This window comes from Candoia aspera, chromosome 3, assembly GCF_035149785.1.
Source record: "Candoia aspera isolate rCanAsp1 chromosome 3, rCanAsp1.hap2, whole genome shotgun sequence".
NCBI lineage: Eukaryota > Metazoa > Chordata > Lepidosauria > Squamata > Boidae > Candoia > Candoia aspera.
In genome coordinates, this window is record NC_086155.1 from 119,542,732 (window position 1) to 119,564,088 (window position 21,357).

Here is a 21,357-nt window from a genome sequence, read left to right on the forward strand (position 1 = left end):
CAAAGAAAGTGTTGCTACGAAACACATTGGCAAATTTGAGGCCTGCTTCTTTAAGTTCTGGGCCTATTGTTCTGGGTAGTGTAATTGGTGATCAAAAAAGCCATAAAATAGCCCAGCTATTAAAGTGGCCTGAATTGAAGCTGAAAGGAGGGCATTTCTTCAGCGGTAGCTTCTCTGTAGAGCCAACTTTTCACCCTCACATGAACCAGAGTTTATGGAAAGATCTGATGACATAGCTCTTGTTTAACCTCTAGGAGAACTGGAATAGGAGGGGGCTCTTTGGAGGGGTAGGGAGAAGGGGATGGGAAATCAAAATGAAATAGAATTAATGAGCCTTCACATATTGTCCTGTTTCTTTTGTTGTGAAAAAGCCAGGAGAAAATGAAGTAGAAAGGCAAAGGATAGAACAGAGCCTCCATTAATATCAGGTTATAAATTCTACAAAACATTAACTTCATTACATAGCAATTACTATCTGTAATTGGCAGAACGGAAGATTCTACTTTCTCATCAATTGCTCATTGGATGGGACTCAGCATTTTCTCCTCTGCTGGCAAAGGTCATGCCACCATGGAAGAGAATACCTTCAATGCAAAGAGAGAATTTTGACTTTTTCTAATTGACTTTTTCTAATTGTAACACAATTATAACTTTAGCTCTAAAGGATTCCTAATCTTACTTAACTGTTATGAGTATTTTCCATCATCATATGGAAAAAAAATAGACAACATTAAAATATGGAAGATAATGGAAGTCTCTGCAGTTTAAATCATAACTTCTTTGATACTGGCGTGGCACTTTAGGTAGTGTGATGTGCTTGGAGGAGAAAGACTGAGATTCAGTTCCATGTTGAAGCCAAATTTCATTGGACTTCTTAGCATAAAGTATTTCACAGGACAAGGGTATATCTTCATAAACAATGCCAAAATGTTCTTCCCTGAGTGAGAGCAGGCATCAGGCCTACATTTGGACAATGATTAGGTCTCCATGAATCAACTGACATATCTGCTGTGGCCCTCCTTTGATTACCAGATATGTTTTGTTTTTCCTTCTTGATCCAGAGCTCCTAGTTGTGTCAGACAGCTGGATCTAGCCCAGCTTTTATTTTCTATGATTCTCCTTCCTCAGATGACAGAAGAAAAACCCTATTAAAAGACACTTTCCCAGGACACCTTAAAAGTCAGAAGTAGAAAGGATACAAAGAGGAAGGAGTATTAGGTATGTTTGCTGCCTTGAGTTATTTATAAAAATAATAAAGGTGGGATAGAAAATAAAAATAAATAAATAAAAATTTGAAATATCTAATAATGCTGGAAAGATTCAAATACTTGTAAAGAGACAATAGTATTTCTTCAGGCTGGTTCACACTTAGATGTACATCAACTTACTAAATTAGAACTCTGCTGGATGGGATTAAAGATCTGCCTACATCTAATCCAGCATCCTGTTTCTCACAGCTGCCAGCCAAAACATTCAAGAACCCCCAGAAGCAGGGCATAAGGATAATGGGCTTTTCTTGCTTTTCCTGAGCACTGGCATTCGGAGGTTAAATGCTTCTAAAAATGTCTTTTTTACTATTTGATTTATGCAGTATGATGGCTGAGTGTTGAATGTGTGAACTAATCTTAATGAAGTATTATGTCTGAGGAAATACTGGATAATATGAAGCATTTTATCTGTGATGGTTCATTTGCACAGGGAAATTGGCCATTGGAAGTTTCATAACACATTCACTCATTCAAGTGACAGATTCCTTTTATAATCAGTTACATGGATTGATGAAATTTAAACAAGATTCCAAATCACAGGGATAGCTTTTGAGATTTACAGAGCCTCCCTTTGAATTGGAATATTTATTCCCATATGTGCTCCTCGTATATTCCATGCAATATCTGGGGCTTTGCTCTTTATTGTAAACCGCCCAGAATCCCTTTTGGGAGATGGGCGGTGATAAATTTGATTGATTAATAAATAAATAAATATACATACTTTTCTCAAAGACTAAGAGTCTTTGCAGTGGGTACTTACTAAGATAAGGGCCTTTTCAGGTTGGCACCAACCTTGTGGAATCCCCTTCTTAGTGCTGATATAATACATCTTCACTATGGGACTTCCCATGGAGTTGAAATCTAACATATACTGAAAAAAGGCTTTTTACAGCCTTGTAATCTATTTGGTCTTTTCTTATTCTGCTGGTGGAATGTTTTGCATGACAATTTTCTTCCTTCATAATGTGTTTTAATTTGGTGTGTGTAAGAAAGAGACTATTGTGTAAGAAAGAATGATAAAATATTCAAAACAATAAGGTTTTATATGTCTACTTTGGGACTGAACGACATTAAAGAAACCAGTTTTATTATTGATTCTGGGAATAGAAATAAGAAATAGCCAAATATAATCATGGAATGCGTATTTATTCTACTGCAATGTTTTCTAGCTTTAGGCTCAAGACCAAGACCTTTGCAAAGATTCAGTAAGCTGCCCCCTTGGAGCAGCAAATCCAGGCATTTAAGCTATCCAAGACAAACAGGAAGGGACCCACGATCCAGAAAGCTGAAATATAATGGGGAATGAATGTCAGTTAGGTAGTCAGAGGGGCTAACTTTGTTTGAGTAAGAATGTAATGAAATTTGCAGTGTTAGTAAATCCTATAGTAGGGAACAGTTGTCGAGTAGATGGGTTAAAAAGAGGGGGTGTTGAAAGGGAAGGAGTGACAATACTCCCAAATATCATGCCAGGTTAGCAAAGAAAATCACAATTCTTGACTGTCAAAAAATACAGTTGCAAGCTCAAAATAAAAATATGAAAGTCAATGAGATGGAATAACTGGGAAAAGTAAGGATTTATCTTCACCACCACGACCCAACACATACACACCTAGGTTGCGATTGGGGCAACTAATGATAGCTTGATCAAAAGGATCATCCTAATTTCAAAACATATTGTTGAACATTGAATTATATTCTTCCTCATTAATCTGCCTATCACTGCATTTTATATTAACAAGTAAAAATGGAACCAAGTTTTGTGGACTCCCAAAATCAGCAAAAAGCATTTTCAGACTTGTCCATTCCACCTTGGATCAGTGAACATCTATTCTAAATCATCCATGTTAGCATCTGAGTTTCATCTGAACTCAATGCAGACCCCTAATGAAAGACCTCAGTTGAGCTCCAGACTTCATTTTTTCAAGTTCCTGCTTGGAGCTGTCCAAACTTCAGCCTGCTCCTTGTGAACTGTCTCAGGTAGTTAGGACAGGGCAAAAGATATCACAAGACAAGGTCAGGGTTTAACGTAGAAAGTGAAAAATATGAGTTAAACACTCACTTTATTTTTGGGGGGTGATTTGAGCAGACCATATGCTCCTGACACATGCAGTTTGGCTCTGAAACCATGAAAAGCTGCTTTCTATTGCCTGGACTTGATGAATAAAGGACATCGCTCAATTCAGACTGGCTTTATATCATGTGCTGCTTTCTTGTTGAGGTTGGAATTCCATTTTTCTGACATTTTTTGGCTTGACAGGCTTCAAAAGCTGTATTTCATTCAGTGGACACATTAAGCAATTGGCCCTTGTTCTGCTTTCTTCATGAGTTAGATTTCCTCATTTATTTATTTAAGGAAATGGACAAATTATCTATTTCAAACACTTCATAACTTTAAAGGGTAATGATACAGCAGTGGTTCATTTTATCATTTAAATACTACAACAAACATTATAAGAAACTAAATACTGTCTTCATTTCTAACTTCACGCTGTTGACAAAAACTAGCAAGACAAAATAGTTTGGCAAGTCAGATGGGTGTCTTTACATGAATGTGTTGGTGATGAGACTGAGCATTGATAATAATTTCCATCTACATGAGTTTATAAAATGATGAATGTGTACTTTATTACTTCTGCATCAGTAGAGCTCTGAGTTGATTGTCTTAAGCCATTTATGGCTTAATGACATGGAGCAATTTGCAACATTATATTGAATTGATGTTTTACACTTCTGTTCTGTTTTTTCTGTTGTGACTCTTAATAAACCCATTTGGTACTGTTATAAGTGAAAACAACTGATGATACTCAAGAATCCCCCCAGCTTTTAAATGAGATCATATTGTGTACATTGTGCAGCTTTTAAATAAATTAATAATTTAAGAAGAGTAAAAATGCAATGTTTCTGTATATCTAGAGTAATGTTGCTACAAAAAATAGCAGTATAGGATTAAATAGTAAGGAGTAGCATCCAAGCCAGTTTTCACATGTATTGGCCCTTCCTGTCCAATTTCCCTACCATTCTGCAAGTCAAAAAATGAACATTTCGCATTACTTTTCACATACAACTTCTATTAATGTGCATTTTGAATTCCATTTCTCCTAATACAAGCACAGGTTTTGGACTGAGAAACAACATCTCAACATTTGGAAAAAAATGCAGATTTAAGAAAGACTAAATATAATCCAATCTGTGTATCAGTTCAGGAACTGCAAATTTGGCCATTTTTCTTGAATATATAAAAATCTTCTCCCACATCCTCATTGACAACACATGCACACACATACAGATCATACTTGCAGATGCCTGCTTATGCTATGCTTCCTTAATAACAAAGTTTGTTATTGTGTTTAGTACAAACCTTCTGTAACATGAACAACAGTGTAATAAGACAACCCCTCCTATATGATGCTATCTCTGTTCCATATTAGAATTTTCTCAGTACTGTAGAAGTTTGCAAGACCATCTCTCTCTGCGTGTGTAAAACACCAAGATGGTGGGTGTGATGACATAACTGAAGCAGCACCCCCTTGTTGTCAGCCCAAGATTAGATTAGACCAAGAAATCTAGCACATTAAGATTAAAACTACTTTTATTAAGATTGGCTATAGTAACAGAATCTTGCAAATTTGGTTATGCTTTACCTCCTCCTTTTCTTATACTCATGTGAATTTGGGGGGGTGTCAGTCTGAAATGTTTGTTGTTCTTGTTTATTCATTTAGTCACTTCTGACTCTTCGTGACTTCATGGACCAGCCCACGCCAGAGCTTCCTGTCAGTAGTCAACACCCCCAGCTCCCCCAGGGACGAATCCATCACCTCTAGAATATCATCCATCCATCTTGCCCTTGGTCGGCCCCTCTTCCTTTTGCCTTCCACTCTCCCTAGCATCAGCATCTTCTCCAGGGTGTCCTGTCTTCTCATGATGTCGCCAAAGCATTTCAGTTTTGCCTTTAATATCATTCCCTCAAGTGAGCAGTCTGGCTTTATTTCCTGGAGGATGGACTGGTTTGATCTTCTTGCAGTCCAAGGCACTCTCAGAATTTTCCTCCAACACCACAGTTCCAAAGCATCTATCTTCCTTCTCTCAGCCTTCCTTATGGTCCAGCTCTCGCAGCCATATGTTCTTTGCGGAACACCATTGCTTTAGCTATGCGTGTTAATGGTTTTCCTACTAACAGATTAAGGTGCTATTGTATCTAATCATTTGGCCAGGTGCAGAGGTTGAATTCAACCGCCCCCTTTTTGAATGTTAATTATTGCACCTGGGGGGGAGGAAACTGCCCGGACTTGTTTCAGTTCCTCTACTCTTCTCTTCTGTGCAGGCATGTAGCAAGCCAGGTAGCTCTCAATGAGAGCTAAGTACTTTAAATATGTTTTGCTTTTGTTTTGCTTTCTGTAAATAAATTATTTTTATAGATATGCCTGGTGTGTGTGACTTTTCTGATCTCTCCTGGGCTAAAGGCTTTCCCAGCAATCTGCCAACAATGCGGACCTTTGTTGTCAGTGTGATGTCTCTGCTCTTAACTATTTTATCGAGATTGGTCATTGCTCTTCTCCCAAGGATTAAGCGTCCTCTGATTTCCCAACTGCAGTCAGCATCCGCAGTAATCTTCGCACCTAGAAATACAAAGTATTTCACTGCTTCTACATTTTCTCCCTCTGTTTGCCAGTTATCAATCAAGCTGGTTGCCATAATCTTGGTTTTTTGAGGTTTAGCTGCAAGCCAGCTTTTGCACTTTCTTCTTTCACCTTCATCATAAGGCTCCTCAGTTCCTCTTTGCTTTCAGCCATCAAAGTGGTATCATCTGCATATCTGAGATTGTTAATGTTTCTTCCAGAGATTTTAACTCCAGCCTTGGATTCCTCAAGCCCAGCATGTCACATGATGTGTTCTGCGTACAAGTTGAATAGGTAGGGTGAGAGTATACAGCCCTGCCGTACTCCTTTCCCAATCTTAAACCAGTCCATTGTTCTGTGGTCTGTTCTTACTGTTGCTACTTGGTCATTATACAGATTCTTCAGGAGGCATACAAGATGACTTGGTATCCCCATACCACTAAGAACTTGCCACAATTTGTTATGGTCCACACAGTCAAAGGCTTTAGAATAGTCAATAAAACAGAAATAGATGTTTTTTCTGAAACTCCCTGGCTTTTTCCATTATCCAGCAGATATTGGCAATTTGGTCCCTAGTTCCTCTGCCTTTTCTAAACCCAGCTTGTACATCTGGCCATTCTCGCTCCATGAATTGCTGAAGTCTACCTTGCAGGATCTTGAGCATTACCTTAGTGGCATGTGAAATGAGTGCCACTGTTCGATAGTTGGAACATTCTTTAGTGTTCCCCTTTTTTGGTATGGGGATATAAGTTGATTTTTTCCAGTCTGATGGCCATTCTTGTGTTTTCCAAATTTGCTGGCATATAGCATGCATTACCTTGACAGCATCATCTTGCAAGATTTTGAACAGTTCAGCTGGGATGCCATCATCTCCTGCTGCCTTGTTATTAGCAATGCTTCTTAAGGCCCATTCAACCTCACTCTTCAGGATGTCTGGCTCTAGCTCACTGACCACACCGTCAAAGCTATCCCCGATAATGTTATCCTTCCTGTACAGGTCTTCCATATATTGTTGCCACCTTTGCTTGATCTCTTCTTCTTCTGTTAGGTCTTTGCCATCTTTGTTTTTGATCATACCCATTTTGGCCTGGAATTTACTTCCGATGTTTCTAATTTTCTGGAAGAGGTCTCTTGTCCTTCCTATTCTATTGTCTTCTTCCACTTCTGCACATTGCTTGTTTAAAAGTAATGCCTTATCTCTTCTGGCTAACCTCTGGAATTTTGCATTTAATTGGGCATATCTCCCCCGATCACTGTTGCCTTTTCCTTTCCTTCTTTCTTGGGCTACTTCTAGTATCTCAGCAGACAGCCATTTTGCCTTCTTGGTTTTCTCTTTCTTTGGGGTGTATTTTGTTGTCGCCTCCTGAACAATGTTGCGAACTTCTGTCCAGAGTTCTTCTGGGACCCTATCTACTAAGTCCAGTCCCTTAAATTGATTCTTCACCTCCACTGCATATTCCTTAGGAATATTAGTGAGCTCATATCTAGCTGATCTGTGGGTCTTCCCTAATCTCTTTAGTCTGATCCTAAATTGTGCCATAAGAAGTTCGTGATCTGAACTACAGTCAGCTCCAGGTCTTGTTTTTACCGACTGTATAGATGTCCGCCACCTTTGGTTTCAAAGGATGTAGTCAATCTGATTTCGGTGTTGTCCATCTGGTGAAGTCCATGTATAAAGACGTCTCTTAGGTTGTTGGAAGAGAGTGTTTGTTATGCAGAGTGAGTTGTCTTGGCAAAATTCTATCAGCCTATGTCCTGCTTCGTTTTGTTCTCCCAGGTCATGCTTACCTGTAATTCCAGGTGTCATTTGACTGCCCACCTTAGCATTCCAGTCTCCTGTGATGAAAATAACATCTCTTTTAGGTGTGTTGTCCAGTAGGTGCTGCAGATCCTCATAGAACTGCTCTACTTCAGCTTCTTCAGCATCTGTGGTTGGGGCGTATATTTGGATCACTGTGATGTTAGATGGCTTGCCCTGAATTCGAACTGTGATCATTCTGTCGTTTTTTGGATTGTATTCAAGCACTGCTTTAGCCACTTTACTATTAATTATGAAGGCTACTCCATTTCTTCTGTAGTCCTCTTGTCCACAGTAGTAGATCTGGTGGTCATTTGATGTGAAGTGGCCCATTCCAGTCCATTTCAGTTTACTGACACCCAAAATGTCTATCTTTAATCTTGACATCTCACCAATAACCACATCCAATTTGCCCTGGCTCATAGTTCTTACATTCCAGGTTCCAATGGTGTGTTGATCCTTAGAACATCGGATTTGCCGTTCACCACCAGCACTGTCGGCCGCTAGCCGTCCTTTCAGCTTTGAGCTAGCTGCGTCATCACGTCTGGGGCTAGTTGAACTCATCCTCTGTTCCTCCCCAGTAGCATTTTGACCATCTTCCGACCTGGGGGTCTCATCTTCCGATGGTATACCGACATATCTCTGGTTGTACTGATCCATTTAGTTTTCACGGCAAGAATACTGGGGTGGGTTGCCATTACCTTCCCCAGGGATCACGTTTAGTCTGACCTCTCTGTCATGACCTTCCCGTCTTGGGTGGCCCTTCACGGTTTAGCTCATGGCATCATTGAGGTGCTCAAGCTCCAGCACCATGACAAGGTAATGATCCTTTGATGAAGCTGAAATGTTTATGCACAACTTTTTCATTATTTGGGCTTAACCAATGTTTCCCTCCTCTCCAATCTCTCTGTAGTTGTTCAATGGGATAAAGACAGAGTGGCTGTAAAGAGAGGCTTCCTGAGCATGTGCAGATTGCCAGTCCCTTGCCACAAAGTAACCACTACCAGCACCCCGAACTTGAAACTAGGAGAAAAGGCCTCTGAGTCAGGGGAAACTGCAGCAGGTTTGAGTTCCAGATCAAAGGCTGATTAATCGGTGGAACCTTTCTTTTTAGGAATTCTGTCTGACTTCTCATAATCACATTTCATAAATGAAGGTAATTACAGTTAGGTCATGCTGTATTGGCCTATTCTTAATTTAGCATTCACTATTAGAGGAGCAAAAGCCAGAGATTTTAGAAAGAAGCTCTGCGTAACATCAAAAAGATTATTTTAGCAAATGCCACTTAAACACCAACTCCATGGAAAATAGGGAAATAAGACTAATGAGAGAAGACTTACATGACTATTTCCTGATGTCCCCCCAGCTGTGACTCTGACTAATCACCTTCTGATCTCTTGCCTGCTGTTTCATTGTAGTTCTGGGATTATGTAAAGTGAAAACTCGAAGAATGCCATCTCCTATCCTACATTTCAGTGGCCAATTAAGGCTACTTTTTTATGCCTTAGAATTAAAAATATGGCAACGTTGTAAATTTATATGTATAACTGCTATGGAGGCCACAGGATCTTCAGTCACACACAGCTGGTTTGTGTTTGTTTGTTTGTTTTGGTGGTTTGGTTCTGATTTTTCCCAGGAACATGTTCATCAAAGCAAGGGTAACATGTGAACTGGGCAATTGCAAATATGATAAACATCAGTATCCATGATCACAGAAAGATATTTTCATGCTATTATGGTAATGGACCTTGAGAAACTTGCTGCTGTTCAAAAGGGCCCCTGTGTATGAGTACTGATGGTGAGCGGGAGGGGGCCTCTATCCAGGGGGGAAAATGCATACGTAGTACTGAGGAGTTAAGCAGCCATTCAAAGAGACACAGATCAGACCCACCTTAACCTTTGGGGTTCATCTGTCTGGGTTTTTCCCACACTTCTTCAGTTTGTTAGGATTTTCTGTCTAATGTAGCAGTAATAAAGCAGTAGAGACCTATTCCTTGTCTCAGCGTGGTTCCTGGCTGATAGGACACCCCGTCTTCCCAGAAAGTGCTGGTCCCTAGGGAGCAGGAACAGAGGAGATCTTTGCCCTCATATGCTGCTGGTGGCCTTTCCATTGGTGAGGTCTTTGCTGTGACTTTATGTTTTAAAGAGGTAAATGAATAATCGAGGAACCCTGCCAAGTACAGCAGAGGAACCAGTATACTATATTCACCTGCTTTTGAGTAGCAAACAAGTTATTCTTAGGGAGGAAAAGGAGCAGCAGCAGCAGCTGGATTAAGAAGCAGATGGCACCCTTCAGATTCTCACCCCCAGTGGAGAAGATGGGTCCTTGATGTTACCTAAAAAGCCATCTTGTCCTCTGGATTCATGGATTGGGAGCCCTTCATAGTCATCAGGCGTGACATGAAATTATAATAAATTTAGTGATCTAGAAGAAAGAAAAGCAATAGCAATAGAATTTCAACTTATTGAAGACTTTGGGGTGGGGTAAGAATATCGTGCTACATCACATGATTGTCAGCAGCTGCTTAAGCAAAGGGAACATCAATCCAGTCAGAACACTAAAATGATGTACACCAATGTTTTGTTAGTTTAGATAGAAGCAACTCAGTTCCTTGGAGAACAGTAAAACATTTATACCAAGTATAAAGATTATTTTACACTTTTGGGTAGTTCTTCCTTAACCTCATGGCCCTTGTCACAGTCTGCATGTTAAAGGCAGATGTGTTATAGATCTAGAGAGCTTGTTTGTGCAGAATGAAAAAAAAAGTAGGATTGCCATATACCCTTGACATTTCCACGGCACTTAAAAACAGGTTCTAAGAGGGCATAAAAGAGTTTGTGCTTTCAGATCCAAGGACACCAGTAAAACAAAACTCAAAACAAAACCAATGAATAAATAAATAAAAGTTTTAGAATTCCGTACTGATGAGAAGTGAAAGAAAGAATGCAAATGGCGTGTGTATTTAAGTGTCAAAAAGAGAAATCAGACAGAAAGTTGCATGTACATGAAGTACTTCATGATATAATACCAGATAATATTTCAAAGCAATATATTATATCATATTAAGAAATGGACCAACGCATAATTGTGCTTTACAGGTAGTCCTCATTCAATGTCCACTCATTCAGCAACCATTCAAAGTTACAACAGCACTGAATGAGGGGTATTTATGATTGGTCCTCATTGTTGCAGCCATTGCAATGTCCTTGTGTTCATTGTGATTCGGGTGCTGGGCAACCAGCTCTCAATGACAATGTCACAACATCCCACGGTCACATGATTGTCATCTGCGACCTTCAATGCTGGCTTCAGACAAGCAAAGTCAACAAAAAGCTGGCAGGACTGCAGGGGATTCACCTAATGATGGCAATTGGGACTGCTGGAACTGCTGTCATAAGTCAGCGCTGTCATGTGATGTTGCGCTTTATGACCACATCACTTAGCAATGAAGTTCCCAGTCCCAATTATCATCAGTAAGTGAGGACTATGTGGACTGTTGTTCAGACCAAAAGGAATGTTTCATCAGTTCTGCTTTGCTGCATAGATTAAAAAGTTGTTGGTCTTTGCTTAATTTTAATGGCACTTAAAAACAAAACGACAACCACAACCTCAAACATTTTCTCCAAAATGGCATGTTTTGTGAAATGGCCGACAGATCAATGTCTTAGCTAAATGTTTATTTTTTCCCATTCTACACAAACAAGCTCTCTAGAGCTATCTCACATCTGCCTTTAACATGCAGACCGCGACAAGAGCCCTGAAGCTAAGGACGAATTCCCCAAAAGTGTTTCCAGAGTTGATGGGTTATTGTGGTCTAACCCTATGCTCTACCTTTGCAGCATAACTAATGTCACAGAACATTTCCTACTGCTTCTAATGGAAGGCATTTCAGCAGAGTCATATGACTAGAAACATGGGGAAAGGCTTTTCTTACTGAAATCTCAGGAACTACATTCATGGATAAATACAATTTCCAGTGTCGAGACAGGTGTGCTATCTAAATTAGGCAACAACCAGTTTCAACAATAGTTCATCCTGTTAGCCCTTCACAATGAGAAATAATTAACAATCAAGACATTCCAACACATCTTTAATAAGCCATGTTTATTTCAAAAAAGATTTTAAAAACACAGCAAGTCACAGTAATGTCAATAAGGTAGAGGTTCTCAATACTTTGCAGTATCATGAGCCACTAGAATTTCAAATAGGTTTCACCTTTCTTATTATCTTGATAGCACAAATTCAGGAATCTGCTGTAAATAATACAATTTAAGTGAAGTAAAATTTAACTGAAATAAAATGGAAACTCTTAAGAAAAGATTCTGGAAAGTAAGGTTGACAAGCAACCCTTCCAGAAACCAAATTCCCTTTGAGATGGATGGCATTTCTTGAGAATAAAAGATTATAACATATTTTCCTTGTTTTACTCAGAGAACTGAAGACACAAATAAATTGGTGTCCCTCTAGAATGTGGATGAAAGTGGATGTTAGTAGTTAGTGAAGGTTTTTTCCATGTTGAACTTCCCCCTCCTTTTTATATTGATACCTTTTTATATTGAGAACTTATGCTGATAGCCAGGTTGGAAATCCTTGTGATAGAGGCAGAATGCATATAAATAAACTTTGAGAACAATTGCTATGGAAACTACTATAATGAACTTTGTTTGAAAAGTGGGATAAATATTTATTAAATATAATAATTTGAACAAACTAAAAGAAAAAAAGAAATTCCAAGGTTTTGTGGTTTTGGGTTTTTTTTGCATAACAGGTGCAATCTTAGCTATGGAAAATCTTATCTTTGTCATGAATGTACTAAGTTGTCAAAGGGCAGCCCTCCCCCATCTGGCAAAGGGGATACCTAGATAGCCAAAAAAGATGTTCAAATATTACCTACATTGTTAAAATAAACCTACTGACATACATATAAGAAGTACTTTGAATATTGAGGAGTTTAGCTATCACATGTCACATCAACAAAACTGGGTTTGGACCATCTCTTTCCAATTGTATCTGCCCATCCTACACAATCCAACAGGTCTGACATGCTCTGTGTCCTTTCTATTAAGCATTGTCATCTGACGGGACCCAGGAGGTATACCTTCTCTGTCACTACGTTTGCCCTGTGGAACAGCATAAACCACAGGTTCTGGATGACCCTGATCATGCCTGCCTTTCTTAAGGTAAGGCATTGAAGACCTAGCTCTTTTCATTGAAGACCTAGCTCCAGGCCCTTGTGAGCTTTTGTAAGTGGTTTATGTGGTTAGCTGACTGCAGGGTTTACCAGTTATGGACAGATAAGCTGCTTCTGCAGCCATATGTTTCCATTGTTCTTTTTTTATTATATTGCTGATGTTTTTGTGCTGGTTGTTAGACACTCAGAGTCACATGGCAAGGGGCTGTCCATAGAAACTGAATTAATAAAATAAAATAAATAAAACATCTGTGCATTTAAGGACCATTCAACTGTAGGTTGTGGGACCCATTTGCTTGGGTCTTCCAATCTACAGGCAGATACAAATTATTAATTCTGTGTTGAATTCTGTGATTGTTATCTGTAGGTGCTTGTTTCTAAACTTTGAATTCCTCCTTCCATCATCTACAACTTTGTCCTTAGCTTTACACAGAGATGCCACAGCTGTCCAGCCACTCCTTAATAATTCAGCAATATGTACCTAGATAGCCAAAAAAGATGTTCAAATAATACTTTTCAAATATGTGCATAAAGGACAAAATGGAAGGAGCTGATTGGTTTAAAGGGGTAGGCATTCTATGGGAACAAAGCTGTATGGGGACCCTGAATCCTTTCCATGGCCCCTGAGCCCCTATTGATTCTGACTGCAGAAAAAAATGTGGCATAGTTTCCCGCCATATTAAAGCAGGAAATAATACAGAAATTGTGGTTTAAGCCCTAAAATAGATTACCATGGTTGTATAACAAAGGGAAAGCTAACTCTTCACTTTAACAAGCTATTAAAATTCCAGTCTCCGTCAACTTTTTATCATTAACCTGCCCCTGTGGCCCTCAGATTCCCTAAGGGGCCAGAAAACAAATATTAAAGGCAGACTACAGCCAGAAAAAATATTATCCACCCCAAGGGGAAAAATTTTATTTCGAGCATTCTTCCAGATTTGTCACTGCAAATAAATAAATAAATAAATCTCAACATGTTTATTTTTGTTATCTTCATTCATTTTAAACCTTTGAAGTGGTTTAAAACAACAAGATAAAACACATTTAAAATAATTAAACAAGTTCAAAAATGAAAAATTAAGAAACAGCAGAGGACATTTTCTTAATGCAGGTGCTTATTTATCTGCAGCTCAGTTTTTAATTGTAGTTTAATGGTTATTGTGTAATTATTTCTTCTGCTTCAGAAGAATGAAAAGGCAAAAAACAAAATAAAGCAAAACATGAAAAGCCTTGAAATTTAGTAGATCCAATGCATGAGATGGCTATATCTCCTGAACCTTCCCACGTTACTTGCATGTTAACTATCTCAATGGAGTCCTACCTGTTGACATGACTGCTACTTCTCCCCTTACCTAAACTGATGGCAGATGAATCTGCAAATCCAATATGAAAGTCCTTCATGCTTATGTATTTGTTGACAGTAGTAAATATAACTAACCTTTTGCCCATCACAGAATGGCCCTACAGGCATTATAGGTTAAGAGTGATTAAATTCGTCTATGCATGCATAATAAGCCATGCTTTGCATAAATGATAATAAGTAATTGCTGCATATAAATAATTCATCATTTATTTTTCCAGGAGAAATAGAATGTTTCAACAGGGCTGAAACAAAGGATAAAAGTAAGATCTGCTGAATAGGTTAAATTACAATATAAAATCAAGAGACAAGGCAGCATCCCAGATAGTTCAAGCTCTTGTATATAGACTGTATTTCTTTTTTATATCTTTTTTGATAGCATATTATACTGCAAACTTGTCCTTAAGCATTGTGCAATACATATTGAGTACAATACTATAAAAATAATGGATGAACTAAATGTCATATATCTGTGGTGAAACAGGAGAAAGTGACATGGAGGTATATTATCTACATAATGTTTTGTTTCAGGATAAACCTCAGGCGTGAGTTACATGAGTCCTCATGAAAAGTGTGGGGGTTGCACAAGACACAATATAGCTTTTGGGCCATTCCCATTGATTTGACAAAGTTCACTCACAAGGACTTCCTGGTGGATTTTGCCCATCATCTTCCTCACATTAAAGTTAGTTGCAGAAACCTGCACCTTGGCTAGGGATCCTCACTCAGTATAAAAGCCATTAAATAACAAAAGTGTGGTTATGTTGTTGTGGGGAAAATAGGAAGAGGAACATGGTATGTTTGCTGCCTTGAGTCATTTATAAAAATAAATAATTAATAACTAAAATAAAATAAATAAATAAGTGCTTGCACATGAAATTATCATGACAGGATGGTGATGGTGATGGTGATGATGTTGATGTGCAATCCTGTAGTAAAAACATTAAATAAAATATAAATCTATCCATTTGCCAAAAAAGTCAGTAATTTGCAGAATCCATGAATCATGTCTTATTACAGATTTTTCTAAAAGGACACATAAACATATACAGTATTGTGCCATATATGAATATAATTAACAGTTATGTTTATGTCTAGAGAAAGCTATACAGTTACCAAATTCTCATCTATTTCTTATTGTCTGGTGGCTTATCGTTGGATATCCTATTTTTCTGGGATAGCTGCGGAAGGAGTTAACAAGGTTGAGATGGTAACTGCAATCAGATGACTAAAATGCTGCCTCAATATGCATTGAGGCTTGTTAAAAAAGGGGGGGAGGGGAATAGGTACATTATCATGGCTCCCATTTTGACTTTTCTGACCCCCTCCCAATGCCCCTAGATGTAGTGGTGATGTGGATACAACTTTTGTGCATACAACTGACCTCACAATTAAGGTCAGTAGCAAACTATGTGTGACAATTTCAGCCCCAGAACATAATCCATCATCCCCTTTATCCCAATTCTATTGGTGGTTGAAGACTTTACTTAAAAAAAAAGAATTTTATTAGATTTAAGACAAAGATAAAAACTACAAAAAAGCAAAAAAAAACTACAAAAAGAAAAAAGAAAAAACTAAAACACTAAAAAAGAGTGAAAACACAAAAGAAAAAGTTTTTTCTCTTGTGAAGGCCTTACTTTTTAAATAAAGATTTGGCTCTTTTATTGCTGGTGGATTTGCTCATTTTACTTCTGTGTGTTACTAACATTGCTGCTATTTCCAGACTTTACTGTGTTTCAAATGTGCTTTAATGATCGTTTTTATTTTTTTAATATCTTTATAAGCCAGTTTGAGTGATCCACTATTGGAAAGAAAATCAAAAGTTCCTTTTAAAAAATAAATACTGCTATATCACATGATAAAAAAAAGTCGAAACTTTATAGCAGGCCACAGAGAATTTTTCTCATGGGCGCCAATACTTTGACAGCAGCAGAATATAGCCTTAGCATTCCAGTTCAGTAGAAAATTTGTGCGTGTAACTTAACCATCCATTATCTTCTTCAATGTTCTCCTTTCAATTACCAGATTCAGCTGAAGAAACCAGTGCATTTTGAATGACACAATCAGAATCTTTTGCAATGAGGTTTTTTTTTTTTTTAAACCCCAATTTTGGTGTGACATAATATTTTTGTTGGCAGGGGTCCCTGGGCTCAGCATACATCATCACTAACTTATTAGGATTTGAAGCAATTAGCCGAAACAAACAGAAGAGACAAGATCTGCATTGAGCCATGGAAATTAGGGGAATATATAGCCCATGGCACTCCATTATTTGAGAGCTTTATCAAAGCTCAGGCATTGGATTGGGTTTAAAGAAAGGTGCACATTGTTTTCACACAACATCTATACCTTGCTCCATTATTTTCCAACTGATTCAGGTTACAGGAAAAAAAATTGTGTCGCCATAATGAGGCAGCCGAAAGAACTTTTCAGTTTTCGTCTCAGGGCTCTATGAAGTGCATTGCATGAATGGCTAAGGATTAAAAATCCAATTAGATCTTCCCTTGACAAGGGAAGTCAGATGGAGAAGACACACTGAAAGCCCTGTGCAATTAATAAAAGTGAATATGCCATCAAGCACGGTAGATAAAAAAAAGAAACAAAGGTTCTGGATCCTCACAGTATACTGATTTGGTTTGTGCTCTGGAACAAAACTTTTTTGAGTCTTAATAATAAGGTCTTTTGTCAGCTGGGGCTGACAATCAGCTGTGGAAAGGATTAACCACCACCACCCATCTTTACTTGAGGTCTACAAGATACTTGGCCATTAACCCAGGATAGTTTTGAGGGGCAAGAAGGGGTAGGCTGGGACTTGGTGGCTGTTTCAAATCCATTTCAAATTGCTTGGCCACAAAGTCTGGTGGCCTTTAAATAACTATCTGCCCAAGCATTTCTTGCATATCTTTCAAGATATATCTGCGGTAAGAGCTTTTAGGCATCTGGTTACAGCCCTATATTTTCTATGTGTTTTGTTGAGACATAGTGCAGTCTTATAACTCAGTTAATGGTTGTTCCTGGCTCACTCCCAAAAGAATCTGCTCCCTTTTGGTCTTTCCTAATATCTGAACACAGTTATCAGGACTGCAGAAGCTTCCATGAGGTTGGGAAGATTGATCTGAGAAACCTAGCATTGAAAGGGCCCATTCAGGCCATCAACTCAGTGCAGGTCTTAAGTTAAAGCCTCCCCAAGAGATGGATCTCCTATCTCCATTTGAACATACCCAAGGAAAGGGAAACTCATTCTCTCACTAATCAGTTCCACTGTTGGACTGTTTTTACTGTTAGGTAGATTATTTCAGAATATAGTTTAAATCCATAATTTTTTGTTCTATGCTCAGGATGATACAAAACAGGTCTTGATGTTCAGTTGTGTGACATTTTTTCCAGGTACTTGAAAAGTGCTGTCTTATTCCCAAGCTCTCAGTTGTCTTTTCTCAAGACATAGGCAGTTCCCTCAAACTTTCTTTGAAGGACCTAGTTTTCAGTCTTTTATAGCAGAGCTATTATTCCCATGATTTGGAAACTCTACTTACGTTACTGCAGCATAAAACTGCATCTGCTTATTTAGCAATAAAATTACACTGGTGATTCACGTTCATGTTGCAGTTATATTTGCAAATCCTTTTCACGCATACTATTGTCAAGCCAGCTAGTCCCATTTTATAACGATGTATTTTACCTTTTTGAGGGACGCGGTGGCGCTGCGGGTTAAACCGCTGAGCTGCTGAGCTTGCCGATCGGAAGGTCGGTGGTTTGAATCCGAGTGATGGGGTGAGCTCCCGTTGCTAGTCCCAGCTCCTGCCAACCTAGCAGTTCGAAAACATGCAAATGTGAGTAGATTAATAGGTACCGCTTCGGCGGGCAGGTAATGGTGTTCCATGTAGTCATGCCGGCCACATGACCACGGAAGTGTCTACAGACAAACGCCGGCTCTTCGGCTTTGAAACGGAGATGAGCACCGCCCCCTAGAGTCGGACACGACTGGACTTCATGTCAAGGGAAACCTTTACCTTTACCTATTTTACCTTTTTACCCCTAAATGAAGAACTTTGCATTTCTCCCTGTAAAATGTCATTCTGTTGTTTTCAATCTATTTTCTAACTACTGTATTGCAATAATTTTGAACTGTGTTTCTAACTTCTAGATTACTAGCAATTCCATCCTGTTTTCTGGCAAATTTAATCAGCATTTCCTTTACCACTTCATCCAAGTCATTAGTGAAAATGTTGAAGAGTAGCAGACTCAGGATCAAATCTTTTTGACACCTCCTTTGATACTTCACACCATTGGTGATCACACCTTGAATACAGTTTGAAATACAATCTCTTTTTCTATTCTCCTAAGTCTCAGGGGACTACAGTGGTATGCGTGTAATTAATTCTCAACTCAGCTCACTCACTCACTGAAAGTAATCAGTTTAATTTTAACTAAACTCTGTCCACATGTTCAGGAGCATTAGGATACAAAAATGGCACTGTACGTATGCAAACCTTTGAAAATGTATAATGGGACTAAAGTAAATCGAGACTTAACATACATTCCATGGGTTTCAATGGATCTTGTCCAACTTTGTATGTTACACGGTATGTTTCATGCAAATGAAAGGTGACAAGCAGGAGCAGGATTAGTTGCAATCTTATAATTTTGACATGGTGAGTATGATCTGTAATTATCAACAAGAAGCAACTAAGGCCACATATGGTAGATATTATAACATTTCAACTGCAAATGTTCCTGTAAGTCCTGCCATTAAGAGAAAAGGAAGGAAATACAAGCTTGCTCACATATGTTTGGTCTCTTGCGTCTTAGGTCTAGCTCAGAAAAAACACCAACAAATGGCCTGTGCCCTGAAGTGTACCATTTCAAACTGCAAGTGGGGAACTGCATGGTCAAATGCTTGCCATGAAAGAAATTTCCTACACAAATAAAATTATGACACGAGGGGAAAAAAAAATATGCTGCAACTCTTCTTTGTGACATCCAGTTTCTAAGTTTGGGACCATTTTTTCAAAATGGGGAGAAGCTATCAGATACCTAGCTTCTCCTTCCTCTCCATGTGGTGTGAATGGCTCAGAAATTCTAGGAGCACTTTGTCCATTTGGGGTGGGTATAATCACATATGACAAAATAAAAACAAGTTTAACTTCAGAACTTCCACTGTGTACTATTAAAAAAATGTCAGTAATATGGCCCGGAGAGGTACTATAGGGAAGGAATAATAAGAAAATAAGCATAAGAAAATAGAAAATAGAAATGTAAATACATATGCACACACACACCAAGCAGTATCTAGTGGAAGCTTAAACCATTACAAAGAGTACAAATCCCCAAAATATACAATGTAGCATAAGATAGGGGAAAAAAAACAAAACCTGGAAACATAACATTGTGCTTAGTACAGCAGGAGGAACTTCCATTAAAGGCAGCCTTCTCCTATAGGTCTCTCAGTTTGAAGAGGGAGACTTTAAAACAAAAAACAAAAGACTCATTTTACTATTTTATCTGTTCTTTGTTTAACTTTCAGCCAACCTAAAATTATTTTAAATGGACCTGGTATGAGTCAGTAGTCTTTCTTTTTAACTTTATTAAATTTATAACAGAACTATTCTAAGCATGCCTTCTTAAAAATCAGTCCAATGGAGTTCAATGGGCCTTGCTGCCAACTATTTGTGTGTAAAACACAAACAAACTGCCTTAACTGGTATGTTAAGAAACAGCTGAATTAACCCTATGTCATGATCTGAGTCTTTGTGAGCTAAGTAGCTTTTCAGCCAATTACTTGCAGAGAAATAAACTGAAGGACATGCTTAATTCTTGTGGCAGAATTAGCAGGACTTAAAAGTGCTTAATGCTGGATTCTTTTCACAACTTGGGAACATATATATCCATAGCCTGAAGTCCGTTTGACTCCTTAAGTCTAAGTGCTGGCTGTGCTCAGTCTGTTTAAATTTCCCGGGATGGTCCTGAGAGAGAAGAAAAGAGCTTTTGTCTCATCCCATATGTATTATTACCAATAGATCATGCCATGTCCTCATTTGGCCTACAGCCAATATAATTATTTTCCTTCCCACTGTAAGATCCTTGGTTAATGTTAGAGGCATGTTGAGTTGGTAGCTTTACAAATCTTCACATTCAATTTAGTCAACACACTTCTAAAAGGAAGAGTGTGTGTGAGTGTAGATGATGGTCATGCAACAATAATCTGCTCCCTTACCCCAAGGGCACAGCTGTTCAATGTTAATACCAGGCTGCATTAACTTTGACAATTTTTACCATGCTCATCTTTACCAGTTGCAGAATCTACTTTTCAAGATGAGATGATAAAATTGCTAACTTTAATTTTACTTGCCTGGTTCTGGTTCCTTAAAGCAGTTTGATGCATATACATGAAACTTTTGCCATTTTTTGACCTCCATACTAAAAAAAAAAAAAAAGCTCCCCCCACTTAATTTCTACTGGTCAAGTTGTTCTTAATTCTATAACTGTCATTATTTTCATCATGACAATAAGTTTATATGTTAGATTATAATTCCCAGGTTCATACACAGATCTGATGTAGTAACAAGGATTATTTTTACAAGGAATATTTAAATTGTTTTTTATAGCTTTCTGTGACTTTGAGATGAATTCCTAGTGACTTGAATTACATAGTGAATACTTGCTTAGTATATTTTTTGTTATTAAAGGGTTTTTTTATTTTATTTTTTTATTTTGTATGGCATAGCAGAATGCGGCATTTTTAGCATATTTTGGCTGCTGGACCTTACGATTTCCCAGCAAGAAGCAGCAGCATGAACACTGAAAATTAAAGGGTTTATATGTACATCTGTTTCTTCAATCACAGGTCTGAATATTATGCTAACTCAAATTCTTTTGCTAATCTAATGCCTATTTGTGTAAACTTTATTTGATATACTCGCATTTGTATGCAATATTCTGAGTAACAAACTGCAACACACAATTTGGAAAAGTGTACTTTGGGGTACATAACTGCATGTGCAGAGATAAGTTCAGGAAGTGCAAAATGCAAAAAGTGTTCACATACAGTTCAAATTGAACAGATTTCTAACTCATCCCTTATAAGATGTCTTTCTGCAGTCTAAGATAGCATAGGGATCTCATG